The sequence below is a fragment of the Malus domestica genome, chromosome 06, assembly GCF_042453785.1.
Source record: "Malus domestica chromosome 06, GDT2T_hap1".
Lineage (NCBI taxonomy): Eukaryota > Viridiplantae > Streptophyta > Magnoliopsida > Rosales > Rosaceae > Malus > Malus domestica.
In genome coordinates this window covers 2,531,729-2,551,194 of record NC_091666.1, presented here as the reverse complement: position 1 = coordinate 2,551,194, position 19,466 = coordinate 2,531,729, and the positions used below count along the sequence as shown (strand labels likewise).

Below are 19,466 nucleotides of genomic sequence, written 5' to 3'. Positions count from 1 at the left end.
GGTTATTTGTTAGAATCTAAATTCTCTACGTTACGTTAATAGGTCCTTATATGAATCGATGATCTGACCATTGGATCATCACCAAACGTTAATACATTATAGTACGTAATATTTGAGGACCATAGGAACTTACGGATTGGGAATCCGATGTACGGATCTTCCCGAATTGGATTTGTAAGTTCATGAAATAAAAGGTTAACCGCCACTTGGTTTTAGCAATTGGCGGAGATCCGACCGTTGGATCGTAATGGGACTTAAGGATGTTGTTGTAAAAGTATAATGTAGATCTTTGGAAGCAACGGATTGGAAATCCGTGATGCAGATCTTCCGAATTGAATTATGTAGGGATGTGTTTTATGTAAATTGTGTATTTTGTCGGTAAGAACTTTGAGATGTGATTTGATAAATGGCCACAGGCGACGATGGTTCGTGATGTCTCGATATGCGTACTAGGGAGTCGTAGCGCGGACCTCAGGTGAGTGGATCTTTTCCTTCTTATCATATATATATATATATATATATATATATATATGATTGATGATTCCACAAATGTTTATAAATTGATTATTTCATATAACTACTGTGAACTACGAATGACTTGATCCCTATTTAGGGTACGTAGGTAGTCTAACGAGGTGTTAGATGCAGTCATACAATACTTGTAATACCCTGAAAATTTAAATACATGAATTATACATTCATAATTATGAAATGTGGGGAAAAACGGAAATGAATCGATTTATAGTTATGGAGAATTAATTGAGGACTTTTAAATTTTTGGTTTTCGGAAATTATTAAAATTTAAGTATTTTCATGATTGAGATATTATCTTAGTTTTTGAGAATTTATATTAAGTTATTTGAATTAGTTTTAAATTAAACTGCTTACGAAGTTTGAAATTTGGAAAGTAATTATTTAAAATCTGTAGACCTTTCGAGGTCACAATTTATATTTTTGAATAAAGCTCGATCTCATGAACACGTAGGCGTAAACAAAACGCAATTTGGAGATATAACGAAGAAGTTATTAACGAACAAAGTTAGGGACTAAATGGTCAATTAATTATTTTTAGAAGGCTCCAGATTTTGGAGCAAAACCTGATGGTGCCATGTGGGTGGCTGGGATGAAAGAAAAGAAAAGAAAAGAGAAATGAAAGATGGATGGCTGGGATGAAAAGAAAAGAAGAGAAAAATGAGAGAATGGGGGAAAAGAAGAGGGAGAGGACCAATGGGGAAGGAGAGAAAGGAGGAAAAATGAGAGTATGGGGGAGTGGGGGATCCCGACCCGGTCGAGTTTTCTTGCCATTTCCGACGAATTTTAGCCATTTTTCCGGTGAATTACATCAAATTAACCATTGTAAAACCCTCCATAACCTTCCCTCTTCCTCCTACACCTGAAAAATCATGGGATTTGAGCTTGAAATGGGTAGAACCCGCACGGTGGGGTGCGGTGGCATTGGGTTCGAATTACCCAAATTTTGAAACTACTCAAGTCCAATTCCACCACCATTAGACTCCCTTTGAGGTGTGGAACAAAGCCCAAACAAGTTTAGGGGCGTTGGAGTTACTTTGAGGTCGAATTGAATTCACCCAAATTCAAGGGTTTCTGGCGGTTCATGGCCGATTTGAGGTGTTTCCCAGCCAAATTGGACTTGGCCACAAGTATAAAGTTTTCTCTACTCTTTGAGATCTTCATTTCTGTAATTTTTGAGAATTTTTAGAAATAATTAAATTTTTCGGTGAGTCTGGGCGGCCGACCACCACCCTCGACGGCGGGGGCGGCGGCGCACAGTCAGGGAGCCGACAATTGTGTTTTATGCTAATTTTGTTATTCTAATTATGTTTTTTGAGATCAAATTGTTGTGGTTTGAATATTAATACGATTTTGGTATATATTGGATTAAATGAATATATTCGGATTTGGTTTAATTTTGGAATTTGTGAACTATGAAAGGCTTGATCCTGCTAACGGGTACGTAGGCATTTTAGCAGTGTTAGATGCAGCCTTAAATAACCGAGATGAATCATACTTTGAAATTTGTCTAAGAAGAGTAATTGATACATTAACTTACTACATTTATCTTACGTCTTGATGAATGAGATGGGTTATGGATTTTGTGGGTAACTCATAATTTGATAATCAAGAATTAATTTATGTTGAGAAGTTGAGTTATTAGAAGAAATTTAGATTTGATAGAAAATCTAGGCACATGCTTTAGTGATTAAGATATGTTTATAGTTAATAAGGAGGAATTAAGAAATTTAAATAGAGAATCGTAATTTAAACTTTGCTAAATAAAGCGAAAGTTTATTTTTGGGCCTATCATCAAAATTATTCCCCGAAACAAAATAAGTGTCTCGGGACGGGGCGTGACAAAATGGTATCAGAGCAAATGATCATACTCTGTAATATGAAATGTTCTTGAATTCTTGTTGGTATGAATGATGATGTGCATTATGGTTGCATGATTTCACAATTTTTGTGAATAAGATGGCATGCATGTGATATATATATATATATATATATATATGTGTGTGTGTGTGTGTGTGTGTGTGTGTGTGTGTGATACATATATGATTGGCCTTGTGTTGTGGTGCAATTTCCATGGTGATTATGGAATTCCTATAGTAGAAATTATTATTGGCATTGCTTTTGCATTATTCTCTAAATTCTTGGTATAATGAGGAAGTTATGTGGCGTGTGTGTGTGTGTGTGTGTATATTGAATTATCATGAAATGAAGTGACTTGGATTGTTATTATGTTATGCACTATGAAAATTTAAATTTCAAAGATGATGGTGAAGGGGTGACAAGTGGGTGGAAAAGTTGATTATACCTAGACAATTGAAAATTGAAATTGGGCACAATGAACCATGGATGTGAATTGGGCACAATGACCCGTGGATGTGAAATTGGGCGAAAAGGCCCGTGGATGTGGAATTGGGCAAAAAAGGCTCGTGGATGTGAGAAATGAATGGCCACAAAGACCCAGTGTTCCGGAAGAAAAGCTCCTTGTGTGGGGTGTGAGAATGGGAAAAAAAAGTGTGATGTGTATTGGTCAGGTATAGTACAATCTTTTTCAGCCTACTAGTCACTGATGAAGATAAAAGAAAATGGTGGTGAAATTAGTGGTTTGACAATTATAAGTATAGCTAGGAATTTTAAGAATATTATGGCCATGATAATTTGGATGGAAACTTTAATTTTTATGGAAGATATGGTGATTTTTCGAATGGAAAGGAAATTATAAACTGTGATTATGGTTGATCATTATATTTGGAATGGTGAAGAAAATTATGAATTTTTCTCTATTTATTTAGGGTGGACATGACTAAAATTATGAGATGATATTTTAGTTCATTTAATATAAACAAATTTCTAGTTATGTGAGATGAGAAATTTTTATGATTGATGAAAAATTTATGGGAAATTTTTATGTTTGTTATGCCAATCATAAAGTTTTGGCTGGAAATTTATAATAATTATGTTGCCAATGAGTATGGTTAGAATTTTTATATTTTTCTGCCAATAAATGTCACAGCCCATCCCGAGAAATATTTATCGCTAATGCGAAAAGACTAGATTACCTTTGGACATTAAGAAGTGTGGTGTGTGATTTATTTTGAAATGGAATTATTTGAATTTTCCTAAGTTTTTGGAACCACTTAGGAACTAAGAAACTTTGGTTTTGATTGGGTGTTGACTAGTTTGGACCACACATATCACTTCTCCTTTCTCTCTCTTCCCTCCCGTGTTCTCTCTTTGTCCCTCGGACTCTCTCTATCTCTCTCTCTTCTCTTCCGTACAAACTCAAACCTCCATTGAATCGTGACGGATCGAGGACGTTGAAGGTACCATTGTGTTCCTTGCAAGCTCAAGAACACATCTAGACCATTTTCAAGTAAGGATAGCTTCGTTTTCACGTCGAAACCATAACCTTGATTTGGGGTACTATTCATGCAAACGTTAAATCTCATGTTTTTGGAAATTTCAAGCATGTAGGAAGCTTAGTGAGGTCTCAAGGAAGCTCAGAGTGCTTCGTTTGAAGGTTTTGGACTTCGGGATCATGTGGACGAAGCTTGGCCGGTTTTTCTTGGAATTCTCCGATGAGATCCCGTGACTTTTAGAGCTTTAAAATGGTATAACGTGATTGTAGATGTCCTTAGCTTCATTTTGGTACCAATTGCATGAAAAATGGTTGAAAAACGGTCGTCGGAGTCCCAAGGTTGAAGGTGATGGAATATTCTGTCAAGTTTGATGGAATATTCCAACACCGTTAGTTAGATTTAACGGTATCAGTTGGAAGTTAACAGAATATTCCTGGAATATACCTGACGGCATCAATTGACATCGTTAGTGTGCCTGGCACATGGCCGCGCGTCTGGCCGTGCCATTGCCGGCACGTGAGGCTTCCAAAATTTTTTCTAAAAATATGGGGATGATCATGAGGTTGTGTAGATCACTGTGGTATATTCATATACCCATTTTGAGCAATGTATGAGAAGTTAGTGGCTAGTTTTGTATATGTGCTTAAAAATAATGTTTTTATAGTTAATTCACATATAGGTGAGACTTATCCCGAGGACGAGCGTATCCACGGGCGACTCGGGGGCTACGACCCTTCGACTTATCAGTAAGTGGGCTTTTGTTTTCACTATATATTTATATACCTGATATATTTCCCATAAATGCATTTTAAAGAAAGTATGCTTTGAAATAATATGCCAAATGCTTCTATATTTTGAATATGCCTTGCATGATTGCATACAATTATAAATGTGGTGCTATGGAGGCATAGGTGAGTTCAGGTAAGTTATGTTTGGTTGTGTGAATCATCGTTGATGTGATGTGTGATATGTGATTAAGTAATGTTGAGCTCAAAAAGCTACACCTAGGGTGATTGTGAATTAGCCAGAGACATGAAGTACATGCCTGTTTATTTATGTCACCTCCTGCACTATATGCTCATATTGGATCCAACTTAAGTGCACAGTCTTATCGTACAGACCTTATTCATGGTTCCAACTCGTAGGTGACTAGCGAACTATCGCCCGGCTATTATGAGAGAATAGAGTTGAGCATAATTATATTTCACCCAATCTTGTCGTACAAACCCTTTTCAGTGGTTCTGACTTATGTGCAGTATATTGCCGTATAGGTCATAGTAGTGACTCCGGCTAGATTGAGTTTGAGCTATGAATTCAGCCGTACAGACTACCTTAGGAGTTTTGGCTAGCATATCACATTTCTATGAAATTATTCTTACCTGGATTGTTTACTTTGTTATATTTTGGCATAGCATACATATGAATATGATTATGTGAAGTATGTTTTGAATTGATATATTTACATATGTATTTATGTATATGCTTATATTCTAATTCTGGGAAAAATTATACATGTTTTATAGCAAGGGGTTAGTATGTTGATAAACGAAATGTTTTTTTGTAAAACATTTGTTTTTGCCCACTCACGTTTTCTGTTTTGCACCCCTCCAGGTTCTAAGTAAGTTGCTGTTGGTGGCTTGGGATCGTCGGCAGTTCTGACCTATTTGAATAATAGTAGGACATTCCTAGTACTGTGTAACTAGTACTTGTCCTACTGGACTGCACCTAGACTTATTATGCTTTGATTAGGAGTGTTCACTATTGTAACTAACTCCTATCACATTCGTTTAGTAGTGCACTCTAGTAATTTGGTTTTCAATTATTTGTGTATTTACTATCTTTATCGCTTCCGCACTGTGCACATGGTTACGTCACTCTCACGTGACGGCCAGCATGCCTTGACCTCGGTCGGGGTGTGTCAATAAATGTGTCTGGGAATAGGATAATGTGAGTGATAATCACAATTATAATTTGTTGATCTGCTTATTTTTGGAATTTGAAAGTGTGGAATGAAATTTCGAGTTCGTTAATATTAACGTTTTCCATTTGGGTTTTACGTTTGGGGAAGAGAAAGTTATAAATTCAAATTTGATTTGTTGGTTTGCCATTAACGAATTATGACCGGAAATTCTGATATTTTGTTAGTCATGATAGTCATGGTTTGAAATTTGACATTTGATTTTGTCAATGTGACAAAAAATAATTGGACCACTATTAGTTTAAAACGATTCATTGGTGCTTCATCCTTTGCGCAATTTGTTGCCTCTTCACATATCAAAGTGCGTTATGTGAGGTCATGACAAATTTTGGATGTAGGGAATCCCACCAGCCTTATGTTCTTTTCCTTCTTCTTAGATTTTTATCGACATGGAAGATATTTGACATTTTAATCAACTATGCATTACTGTCACAGCCCGTCCCGAGAAGTATTTATCGTGGTCGTCAAAAGATAGATTTACCCTTGAGCGTTTGTGACATCGTGGGGCTTGTGTAGTTGAGGACCAATGTGTTAAGTCCCTATTATTTTGGACCTAATTGGAAGTAAGAAAACTATTAGTTGTGATTGGTGACTTTGGACCACACACACACACTCATAACCTTCTCTCTCTTCCCTCCCGTGTCCTCTCTTTATCTCTCAGACTCCCTCTCTCTTCCCTCTTGTATGGACTCAAACCCAAAACCTTTTGAATCGTGACAGATCGAGGATTCTAAGACCACCATTGTGTTCGTGAGGACCATACGAGTCTTGGGGTACACGTTCAGGTAAGAACTCCATCGTTTTCACGTCGAAACCATAACCCCGATTTGAGGTACTATTCATGCTCACGTAAAGTGTTGGTTTTTATGGAATTTCAAGCTCATAGAGAGCTTTAGGAGGTCCTAAGGAGGCTCGGGGTGGTTCGTTGGATAAATTTGGACGTCGGGATAGCTAGTTTCGAAGTTGACCGGATTATCAAGCTTCCTTAGGTAAATTCTAGTAAAATTTAAGCCTTGAAACTTGTATAACGTGATTCTACATGTTATGAGCTTCATTTTAGTACCAATTTCATGAAAAATGGTTGAAAAATGAGTGAGAATAGTGGGTTTAAAGTTTTACCTAGTTTTCCAGCGACTGGCGACTCACCGAATAAGATGACGACATATTCTGTCAGTCAATTTTAACGGAATCTGTTAGGTTTAACGGGATATTCCCTAACGGTGGTTAGGGAATCCATCAGGTTTGGCCGCGTGTGGGGGCGCGTTTTGTCGTGCCCTTGCCTGTGTGTGGCGGCGCGTGGGAGATCGAAAAATTTATCTAAACTTTTAGGGATGATCCTTAGGTTGTGTAGATCACTGTGGTATATTCATATACCCAATTTGAGCAATGTATGAGAAGTTATTAGCTAGTTTTGCCTATGTTCTTTAAAATAACGTTTTTATAGTTAATTCGCATATAGGTGAGACTTATCCCGAGGACGAGCGTATCCACAGGTGACTCGGGGGCTACGACCCTTCAACATACCAGTGAGTGGGCTTTTGTTTTCAGTATATATTTATATACTTGATATATTTCCCAGAAATGCATTTTTAGGAAAGTATGCTTTGAATTAATATGCCAAATGCTTTTATATTCTGAATATGCATTTCATGGTTGCATATATATATATAGGGTTTGATTATGTGGTGCTGTGGAGGCACATGTAAGTTCAGGTAAGTTATGTTTGATTATGTGACTCATCGATGATGTGATATGTGAAATGATGTTGAGCTCATAAAACTGCACCTAGGGTGATTGAGATTTAGCAAGAGATATAAAGTACATGCCTATTTATTTACGTCACCTCCCGCACTATATGCTCATATTGGATCCAACTTAAGTGCACAATCTTGTCGTACAAACCTTATTTATGGTTTCGACTTGTAGGTGACTAGCGATTTATCGCCCGGCTATTATGAGAGAATAGAATTGAGCATAATTATATTTCACCCAATCTTGTCGTACAAACCTTTTTTAGTGGTTCCAACTTATGTGCAGTATGTTGTCATATAGGTCATTGTAGTGACTCCGGCTAGAGTGATTTTGAGCTATGAATTTAGCCGTACAGACTACCACATGGGTTCCGGCTAACATATCATATTTCTATGAATTTATTCTTACCTGAATTGCTTACTCTGTTATATATTGGCATGACATATATTTGATTATGATTATGTGAAGCATGAATTGAATTGTTATGATCTCTGACATATATATATATGTATATGTTTATATCTTGATTCTGGGAAAATTATACATGTTTTACAGCGAGGGGTTAATATATTGATAAATGAAGTGATTTTGTAAAACATTTGTTTTTACCCACTCACGTTTTCTGTTTTGCGCCCCTCTAGGTTTTAAGTAAGCTTGCTGTTGGTGGCTTGAGGACGTCGGCAGTTCTGACTACCTAAATAATAGTAGGACATTTCTGGTATTGTATAACTAGTACTTGTCCTACTGGACTGCACCTAGACTTACTATGCTCTGATTAGGAGTATTTATGTTTGTAACTAACTCCTATCACTTCCTGTTTAGTAGTGCACTCTAGTAATTTGGTTTTCAATTATTCGTATATTTTTTTATCTTTATCGTTTCCGCACTGTGCACATGGCTACGTCACTTTCACGTGATGGCCAGCATGCCTTGATTTCGGTCGGGGTGTGTCAATTACGGAAATGAAGGTTTAAACTTAAATGTGGAAAGAAGAGCAGTGGCTCTAATCAATATGGTTGTGCCTACATATGCATTATTTGGATTTTGTTAGAGCAATATTTCGTATTATTTGCACGGAGGGCTAATAACAAAACGTGTGCCATGTGTGTGAAATCCCGAATGCCCTAAGTTCAAATGCAATAGATGAACATATACTCAAGTTCAAACCATGTTTTGGTTGGTTGATGCATATTAAATTTCAAGCCTTGGTTTCATTTCATGGTAATGAAAATTTCGGATCTTTATTTTAATATGGTAGCGAGTAATGATGGTTGGAATTCAAATGTTTTTGGTTAAAATTTTTTATAACTAAATTGTCAATTTTAGTGGTTTGACTTGATATTGTGATATTTACTTAGCACTGACGAATTACAGCTAGAATTTACGATATTTATTTTGTCAAGGTATGTGGCTAGAAGCTATGGTATTTTTATTTATCAAAGAAGGTGGTTGGAAAACTGAGAAAATGGGTGCGATCGCGATAAATTCTTTATTGATTTTTTTCTAATTTTTTTCTAATTGATTTTTTTCTTATTCGCCATAGTAGAGATGGTGGAAATAGTGCTAGTTCTTGCTCGTAACTTGACGATTGAAATCTCGGGGATGAGATTTATTTTAACGGGGGACGAGATTATACATTCATAATTGTGAAATGTGGGGAAAACGGAAATGAATCGATTTATGGTTATGGAGAAATTAATTGAGAACTTTTAAATTTTTGGTTTTCGGAAATTATTAAAATTTAAGTATTTTCATGATTGAGATTTTATCTTAGTTTTTGAGAATTTATATTAAGTTATTTGAATTAGTTTAAAATTAAACTGCTTACGAAGTTTGAAATTTGGAAAGTAATTGTTTAAAATTAGTAGACCTTTCGAGATCACAATTTATATTTTTGAATAAAGCTTGATCTCATGAACGCATAGGCGCAAACATAACGCAATTTGGAGATATAACAAAGAAGTTATTAATGAACAAAGTTAGGGACTAAATGGTCAATTAATTATTTTTAGAGGGCTCCAGATTTTGGAGCAAAACCTGATGGTGCCATGTGGGTGGCTGAGATGAAAGAAAAGAAACGAGAAATGAAAGATGGATGGCTGGGAGGAAAAGAAAAGAAGAGAAAAAGGAGAGAAAGGGGGAAAAGAAGAGGGAAAGGACCAATGGGGAAGGAAAGAAAGGAGGAAAAAGGAGATAAGGAGGGAGCAGGGATCCCGCGACCCGAGGACTGGACCCGACTCGGTCGGGTTTTCTTGCCATTTCCGACGAATTTTAGCCTTTTTTTCCGGCAAATTACATCAAATTAACCATTGTAAAACCCTCCATAACCTTCCCTCTTCCTCTTACACCTCAAAAATCATGGGATTTGAGCTTGAAATAGGTAGAACCTGCACAGTGGGGTGCGGCAGCATTGGGTTCGAATTACCCAAAATTTGAAACTACTCAAGTCCAATTCCACCACCATTAGATTCCCCTTGAGGTGTGGAACAAAGCCCAAACAAGTTTAGGGGAGTCGGTGTTACTTTGAGGTCGAATTGAATACACCTAAATTCAAGGATTTTCGGCGGTTCGTGGCCGATTTGAGGTGTTTCTCGGCCAAATTGGCCTTGGCCACAGGTATAAAGTTTTCTCTACTCTTTGAGATCTTCATTTCTGTAATTTTTGAGAATTTTTAGAAATAATTAAATTTTCCGGCAAGTCGAGGCGGCTGACCGCCACCTGCGGTGGCGCACGGTCAAGGAGCCGACAATTGTGTTTTATGCTAATTTCGTTATTCTAATTATTTTTTTGAGATCAAATTGATGTGGTTTGAATATTAATACGATTTTGGTATATGTTGGATTAAATGAATATATTCGGATTTGGTTTAATTTTGGAATTTGTGAACTACGAAAGGCTTGATCCCGCTAACGGGTACGTAGGCAGTCTAGCAGTGTTAGATGCAGCCTTAAATAACTGAGATGAATCATACTTTGAAATTTGTCTAAGAAGAGTAATTGGTACATTAACTTACTACATTTATCTTACATCTTGATGAATGAGATGGGTTATGGATTTTGTGGGTAACTCATAATATGATAATCAAGAATTAATTTATGTTGAGAAGTTGAGTTATTAGAAAAAATTTAGATTTGATAGAAAATCTAGGCACATGCTTTAGTAATTAAGATATGTTTATAGTTAATGAGGATGAATTAAGAAATTTAAATAGAGAATCGTAATTTAAATTTGCTAAATAAAGCGAAAGTTTATTTTTGGGCCTATCATCAACATTATTCCCCGAAACAAATAAGTGTCTCGGGGCGGGGCGTGACAATAATTGAGTTTAAACAATTGAGACAAAGCCTTGTTTGGGGAACTGGGCAAGGTAAAAGGTGAGATTTAACCTTAGGAATTGGTAGTTAAATGTTGGTCATAAATCAATGTGCAAAGAATGAAGAATTTGAAGTAAAGAAATGTAAGTAATGATAATTAATTAAACTAGTATCTAGTTGGACTTCTCACCTATAACTATTCTCGAAAATGAATAATTTGGGAGTAGGGCGTTACAGCTTATGCATTTTTATGCCACATATATATATATATATATATATATATATATATATATATATATATGTATGTATATAATTGGAAATGCTATGACGTGATTGAGTATCATATTTCCTCATGGTTTATCTATATGTATATTACCTGCACACAATTATTGTGAACGCTTTGAAGTGCAAAGGTGAACGTAGGACACCCAGGTAAGTTCAGGTGAGTTATGGTATTAGTTGAAATGACAGGGTTAAGGTATGACTACATGTATGTTTAGGCAACTCCGACCTAGTCGTATAGGTTACAATGATGAGCAACTCCGACACTGTCGTATAGGTTGCTCATGAATCGTATATGTTATAATAGATACAATTAGAGCTCATAAACCTGCACCCAGGTGTTAGTGCTCCCGCATGTGGCCAGAGCACAGTCCTTCACGTGATGTTCACCTCCCGCACCTTACGCTCACCTTGGATCCAAGGTAGGTGCACAGTCCTGTCGTACAAACCACTATAGGTGGTTCAGACTCGTAGGTGACCTGCGATTATTCGCACAGTCTTCACGTGATCGTAGCACTTAAGCGTGTTTATTTACACTCAGTCATGTCTTACAGACCACTTTAGGTGGTTCCAACTTGTGTGCAGGTATACTTATTGAGCTATGGATAAGTCGTAGGTCACCATAGGTGACTCCGACTTATGAGCTAGCATATGTGATGAAATATGTGATGAGATACGTGATGAGCTAGCATATGTGATAAAATGTGTGATGAGCTAGCATATGTGATGAAATATGTGATGAGCTAGCATATGTGATGAGATATGAGTGTAGTCGTACATGTCACCATAGGTGACTCCGACTTGCGTGCTAGTATGGGTTATTAATCACATGATTATTGATATTGCTGATGAGATGTTGTGTTGTGGTATAATTATGGATTTACTGTTGATATACTTTTGATTTCACCTTGATACGTGGTATGACTTTTCTGGAAATTATGCGGGTGATATAGCGATGGGTTATAATGCTTTATACAGTTTCTATTAAAGTTTTATTTCTAAGGCCACTCACCCTTATTTTGTTTTCACCCTCCATGTTTTATTAGCTGAGCTTTCTTATCGTTGAAGATTCGTGGCGATTCTTAGTACTAGAGATTCTTTCGAGGGTACGATTCTTAATTCACTCTACTGTACTTATTTATGCTCTAACATCACATGTGAAGTGGATTCATTCCTGCTCACCAGCGCACTCTGGTATTTAGGCACACTTAGGTTTAAATTTATCCACATTTTTTCACTTCATCACACTTTATGGCTTCGTCACCTTCCAGGTGTCGGCCAACACAGCTCGATTCATAGTCCTAGTGGACATTCCGGATCGGGGTGTGTCAATATAATGCATAACATTAAACAAATTTCTCTTCAATCGCAACGTAGTTTACACTTAGATTGGAGATAATAACACGTTTATTTTTTTTTAGTACATTGATATTTTTACACTAAGGGGAATGGGAGTTCAACAAAGCCACATAATAGGCAACCTAATTTGGTATCGAATTCGCTATCCATGAGATTCAAACCTAAGATCTCTCACTTCCAAGTAAAGAGGAATACCGAGACCTTAGTACTAAGTGGCAAAAGGAATAACATGTCTTGTTTTATACTATATAGGTCTAAGCTGGGAGAGATTTTTCAATGTGTCGGAAATAGAGTTTGGTACACCAAGTGTGATAATAAAAGTAGTTGTACCAGACTATATTTTCGACACACTGAATATAGGACAAGGTGCAGTTTGGGTTGATTTCGATTTAAGTCTAAACCGCACACCATAGCCATTTTTTATCATCTCTCTTTGATGTGCCAATGAAAAGTGGAAATGTTGGAGGACTCCTGAATCCCACTAGGAATAGAAAAGACTCCAAAATATGTCGATGACTATTTCCAATCAAAACCCCAATTCAATGAGCTTGACCTACACATATTTACACCTTTTCCACCCTATAACCCGATGGATACCAGTTTTTGGCGCCTGGTCTACTTCTCCGGTCCCAAGTTCAAATTTTGTTGTTGTGCCTTGGCCATTCGTCAGTGCGGAAGTGAGATTCAAATTGTCTCACCAAACAACAGACCCACAGTTGAACAGTTTAAATTACAAGAAATAAATACATTGAGAAATTTACGAGGTTCGGCAAAAATCTGCCTACGTCTTCCAAGAGATATTGCTCTTCACTATGAGAATAACTAGTACAAGATACACTTTAGTTAAATCAACATAACCCAAACCCCAATCCCTTGTACCCTCACAGAATTTTAATAAGAGCCTCACTCTCACCAAGAGTTTCTCACTCTCACTTTATATTTTCTCTCCTTTGTGTTCTCCTTCGGATGCTCTCTCAATGCATTTCTAAATGCACAAATATTGCATCTAGTTATAGGCATACACTAGCAACTATGCCAACAAACAAGACCAAAAAGTCTTAAGTTCACATGACATAATTATCACCTAGCCTACCTAGCATGCATCAAAGTCTATACCTAGTCTATAAAGTACAACTTTTCTCCATTTGTCATTTAATGCATATAAAATAAAACATGCACAATAAAACATGCACAATTGTGTGCAAGCAACCACAAAGTCAAGTCTTGCTTCCAACTTTGCTTGTGGTAGTCACCATGTCTTCTCTTGAAACAAGACATCCATGCCACAACCAAAAGCCAAACACAAAGTGGCTACTGCCATTTCCCTGTAGCACTCAGAAAGTTACACTATCAAAATTGTTGCCAACTCATAAGTATATGAGCCAAACACAACAATCTCCACCTTGGCGAATATACCATGCAAAAATCCTTGCATCCATTGCCAAAGCCTCCATTGGCCTTACGTACCAGCATACACACCCTGAATCAACCTCGTTGGTCCTATTCCGATTCAATCACTGCCAATGCATGTGCAGCTGCTACAAGCTAAAAATCACCATTTAGCTTCAGATGGGATCTCGACACATCCTCGTCTCCTCCAACAGGTTTTTCCCCTTCTTTATTGTCTGCAACCTGGAAACTTGTCAGTGCACCCATTTCCAGCTACACCCGTCGAGCCAGACAAATATTCATCACACTTCTCCTCCTTCAGGACCATCTCATCACCTGTGAATCCCATAGCTCCACCTGCTGCAAAACCCATGCAACACTTGAGACTAAACATCATCAGGAGAAGTGTTGCTTCGAGTACCTAAAGGGCAAACTCAAAGTCTTCCGCCACAAAATTGCTACAACCCAAACCAAGATCATCATTTCTTTTTCTCAAAGGACAATTTTTCTTTTTATGCCCGAATTCTTTGCAGTCGTAGCATTGTAGACCCTTGCCTCCGGAACTGGATCTGAACCTGTTGTCTCTCTCAGATCCTCCTTCCAATTTTCTTCCACGATTCCAACCTTGAACAGCTAAAGCAGTCTCGTGCCCACCATCAACAATGGTCTTCTTCTTTTGTGTATCATAAGACACCAAAGAAGCCTGCACCTGCTCCAAACTTACTGTATCTTTTCCATGCAGTAAGGTTGTCACAAGATTTTCATACGAATCTGGAAGTGAGGTAAGAAGTAAAAGGGCTTTATCTTCTTCCTCAACCTTAACATCAACTTTCCGCAATTGATCCAAGTATCCATTGAACACATTCATGTGGTCCATGAGATTCCCACCTTCATCCATCTTTAGCTTGTACAGCTTCCGCTTCAGATGTAACTTGTTGGTCAAACTCTTAGCAATATAGAGTTTTTTCCAACTTCTCCCAGAGTGCAGGCGCAGAATCTTCATCCATAACATTATTGATAATGTTGTCAGCTATATAGTGTCGAATTGTGCTAACACAACGCGACTCCAGCTCCTCACATTGGTCATCTGTTATTTCTTTAGGCTTCCCATCTTTTCCCTTCAAAGCTTTAGCCAAGCCTTGTTGAGTCAAGACATCCTTTACTCTCATCTGCCAGAGAGTAAAACTACCTTTCCCATTAAACTTCTCAACTGAAAATGACATGTTTGTAGTCATCATGGTGAATAAAAAATCTGAACCGTCAATGAACCAAAGCTTCCAACAAAGCTCTGACACCAATTGTTGTGCCTTGGCCGTTCGTCAGTGCGGAAGTGAGATTCAAATTGTCTCACCAAACAACAGACCCGCAGTTGAACAGTTTAAATTACAAGAAATAAATACACTGAGAAATTTACGAGGTTCGGCAAAAATCTGCCTACGTCCTCCAAGAGATATTGCTCTTCACTATGAGAATAACTAGTACAAGATACACTTTAGTTACATCAACATAACCCAAACCCCAATCCCTTGTACCCTCACAGAATTTTAATAAGAGCCTCACTCTCACCAAGAGTTTCTCACTCTCACTCTATATTTTCTCTCCTTTGTGTTCTCCTTCGGATGCTTTCTCAATGCATTTCTAAATGCACAAATATTGCATCTAGTTATAGGCATACACTAGCAACTATGCCAACAAACAAGACCAAAAAGTCTTAAGTTCACATGACATAATTATCACCTAGCCTACCTAGCATGCATCAAAGTCTATACCTAGTATATAAAGTACAACTTTTCTCCATTTGTCATTTAATGCATATAAAATAAAACATGCACAATAAAACATGCACAATTGTGTGCAAGCAACCACAAAGTCAAGTCTTGCTTCCAACTTTGCTTGTGGTAGTCACCATGTCTTCTCTTGAAACAAGACATCCATGCCACAACCAAAAGCCAAACACAAAGTGGCTACTGCCATTTCCCTGTAGCACTCAGAAAGTTACACTATCAAAATTGTTGCCAACTCATAAGTATATGAGCCAAACACAACATTTGTTACCTTAATGTCGCTACAAAAAAACGATGAACTAACAGTCATAAATAATTAGGATAGTTTGAGAATGTAATCCTAACTTAGTCATCGAGTTACATACAATGATTATGAGACACAATCTTATGAGAATTGATTGGTGCGATCAACAATGCATAAATCAACCACAGCTGGGTTCCAGAGAATAAAAAAAAACTCCCAGAAAAAAATCCACTGCATCAACTATGAAGCTATCAGAAAAGTCTAAAGTCTTGACAACATCCAAAACTTTGTTTACATTAATTCTAGATTCAGAAAAAAACCAAAACATCAAAGGCATGAATTGTTTTTAAGTCATTGACAAGGGACTCACTCTCACATTCCATGCTAATAGCTTTAACATCATTAGTAAGCTGGAAAGCAAATGCGCCAAAGAACACGTATCTATTACCTCCCCCATCAAACGTTATCTTCCTACGATCTCGGAATCGGATTTTACTCCAACATTTATGTTCATCAAGTTTGATATTTTGTACAATTAAATTTTGTACAACTATTAGGATTAAATCGACACACATACTCAAGGTACATTAATTATCCAACTAGAAAAAACAAAAGGTGTCAATTTATTCTTGGAGAAATATTTGTAAATAATGAATATCTCATAACCATGGTGAAAGCTTGCTTCTCTGTCAAGTCAACCTCACTCTTATCGTCTTCCTTCCATTCGAAATCTCTAACCAAATAATTAGCCACAAAATATTCTATATGAAGCAGTGAGAGAGTAATAGCAGGGCAATTCTGGCCTACTCCTGCACCAAATGGCATCATTGAAAAGTCTCTAACCCCTTTATATCAAACTCGACCTCTTCTTGACCTGTTTGCATTAACCTCTTCGGTTTAAAGTCCATTGTTTGTTTCCAAACAATTGGATCTCGCGACATTTCTGCCATTGCAAAATTCACCATTGCATCTTTTGGTATGTCAATCAACCACTATACGTTTCAAGACAGCTCGTGGTAATATGAAGTGCCCCGGTGGATGTTGCGAAGAGTTTCTAACACTGTTGCCTTCAAATAAGACATCTTTACTATATCCTGTTCTGAAATGTCTTCTTTGTTAACTACATTGTAGTGTTTGGGAATTGAAGAGAAAATCAAGAAGAAAGATGAAGAGAAATAGATTAACACATAGAGTTTGACAGAGAGAGAGTTTAGAGAGAGAAACAATTGATGATATTGATACTGAATTAATATTTACAACTATGAGAATACAGTTTATATAACCATCATGACTAACTAATTCAATAACAGCTATAACAACGCAGCCACATTCTCAACTGTTTAACTAACTATTGTTGAGCTAGAATGATATATTCAACATTCTTCTGGTATGTCTTGGTTTTTCACGATGTTCACCATAACCTGTTGTACTGTGGTGGAGCCTCTACCATAAAAGGATAATCAGAAAAAAAAAAAAAATCACAAAAAATCAGCATAGAATTGTGATTGATCGAACTTAGTTAACTGAAATCACTCTACCATCAGAGGATAATCAGAAAAAAATAAAATTCGGATTTACCTCTCAGAAACCACTCTGCTTGGGAGACTTTCACGAATCCCCATTGACCGTCATCTGCAACTGTTCTGTGACCCGTCGTCTCCATCTGCAACTGCGACGTCGTCTCCCTCTTCTTCGTCTACAACTGCTCCGTCGTCTCCTTCATCTGTCTACAACTCCTGGTGAGTGGTGACCGGTGAGCTTTCATTGTTTTCACTAGTCTCAGCTTTACTGATTCAACCCATTCGAAGACAATAATATTATAATACCCATTCGAAGACAATCTGATTCCCCGAGGACAATAATATAATATTATAGTACCCATCCATTCCACTACCCCATAGTCCATTCAAATCTGATGACTTTTGCTTTTCTGTTTTTAGCTTTTTCTGTTATTATAATATTATTGTATTTTTCATATTATAATATATTATTGTGTAGTGGTATGGATATTTAGATTATAATAACTTAGTTTTTCAAGTTTTAAGACTAATTGCTTGTTGGATGGACTATCTTTCTAACTGTTTACAGTTTATTGAATAATAAATTTGAATGCTTATTTTATAATATTTTAGATATATTTATTTATTTATACATATTTTTAATTGCCGTATCCCTGACGTATCGTATCTTCGTTTTTTGAAATTTGACATATCCCCGTGTCATATCTCCGTATCCGTGTCCATGTCCATGCATCATAGGGTGGAGGATGTGTCTGTTCCTCCCGCTATAAAAACTCTGAACACATACTTACCTTTTCATCATCCGTAAGCTTTCTTCCGTTGTCTGGGAGTTGAAGATCCATTAATGTATCAACATATGAGAGTATTTTACTGCATTCTTCGTCTTCGAATCCATTGTTCATTTCTTTCTTTGTTAACCATTCATGGCGTGCTTCAATGTCGGAAGAATGACATTCACTTGATTTTGAAGAATTTGTAATATTCCCTCACAGAACTTTCAAAACACAAATCTTCGCTAAGGTTGGCATAAAATTTAGCTTGTTGAACATAATGAAATAAAAAATATCGCTTGTTTCACGGTTTCGATATCTTTGAACACATGGATAATAAATTTTTTGAGCTAACGATATTATCTATACTAAAAAGGAGGAGGTGTGTTCGGGCAAAGATTTCTCTGGCAAAGGATTGGCACTTTGGATGTGTATGTTTGGTAGTGAAGCTCTTGCTTGTCTTGTGTGCTGCAATAGGAGCTTGAAGTTAGTTTTGAAACGTGCCTTTGTGGATCCTTAGGTGTAGGCCTTAAGGCTCGCAATCAAAACTAACTAAATGCTTAGGCGTGCCAGTGTTATCTCAATATAACAGATGTAGAACAAGTGTGTTTTAAGTTGATTACTTGCGCCCCAAGTTACTCAAACTTCTTGTTATCAAAGGATTGTCGCAGATGAGTTAAGTCTGCATTAAGTTCTTTTTCTTACCTTGTGACCAAGGACTTTTAGTTCATGATCTTGTATGTTCGAATGGAGGAAGTCCAAAGCCCTTTAAGTCATTTGGTTCCAAGTTATTCTTAATGAAAACATATCTATTAAGTTAACTAGATCCAGATGCAAATGAGACTCTTAAAATAGAAAAACAAATGACTTGAATACATGCTGAAGAGTGCATTAATCAATAGATCTACTAATTTAGAGAACAAGCAAAGACACTTGGGCAAGATTTCACCTTGTCTGGCAAGGTTGAACCTCTTGCAGCCACTTCTCTTTGAGTTTACAACTAAAAGGGATGGATGGTAAACATGTTTACACGAGGGAATCGATACTACAACACTAAGGGAAGTAGCAGAGCTTTTATACTAGATAAAAGATAGCTTTTCTAAAGAAACTATTGCTAAAAAGACTGAATCTGGTTTGATTTCAGTTTTTTGAATGCAAATCTGGCTTGAAAGCAGAGTTTGTATGCT

The 19,466-nt window shown here is 36.9% G+C and overlaps 1 long non-coding RNA gene across 1 annotated transcript; it reads right to left on the bottom strand.

The window, feature by feature from the left end:
• Positions 1-17,198: 17,198 nt before the first annotated feature.
• On the bottom strand, positions 17,199-17,871 carry LOC139197246 (uncharacterized). The gene is made up of 2 exons (XR_011582479.1): positions 17,568-17,871; positions 17,199-17,432 (listed from the first exon to the last, which is right to left on the bottom strand). It is a non-coding gene; the product is annotated as an uncharacterized lncRNA (long non-coding RNA).
• Positions 17,872-19,466: the final 1,595 nt, after the last annotated feature.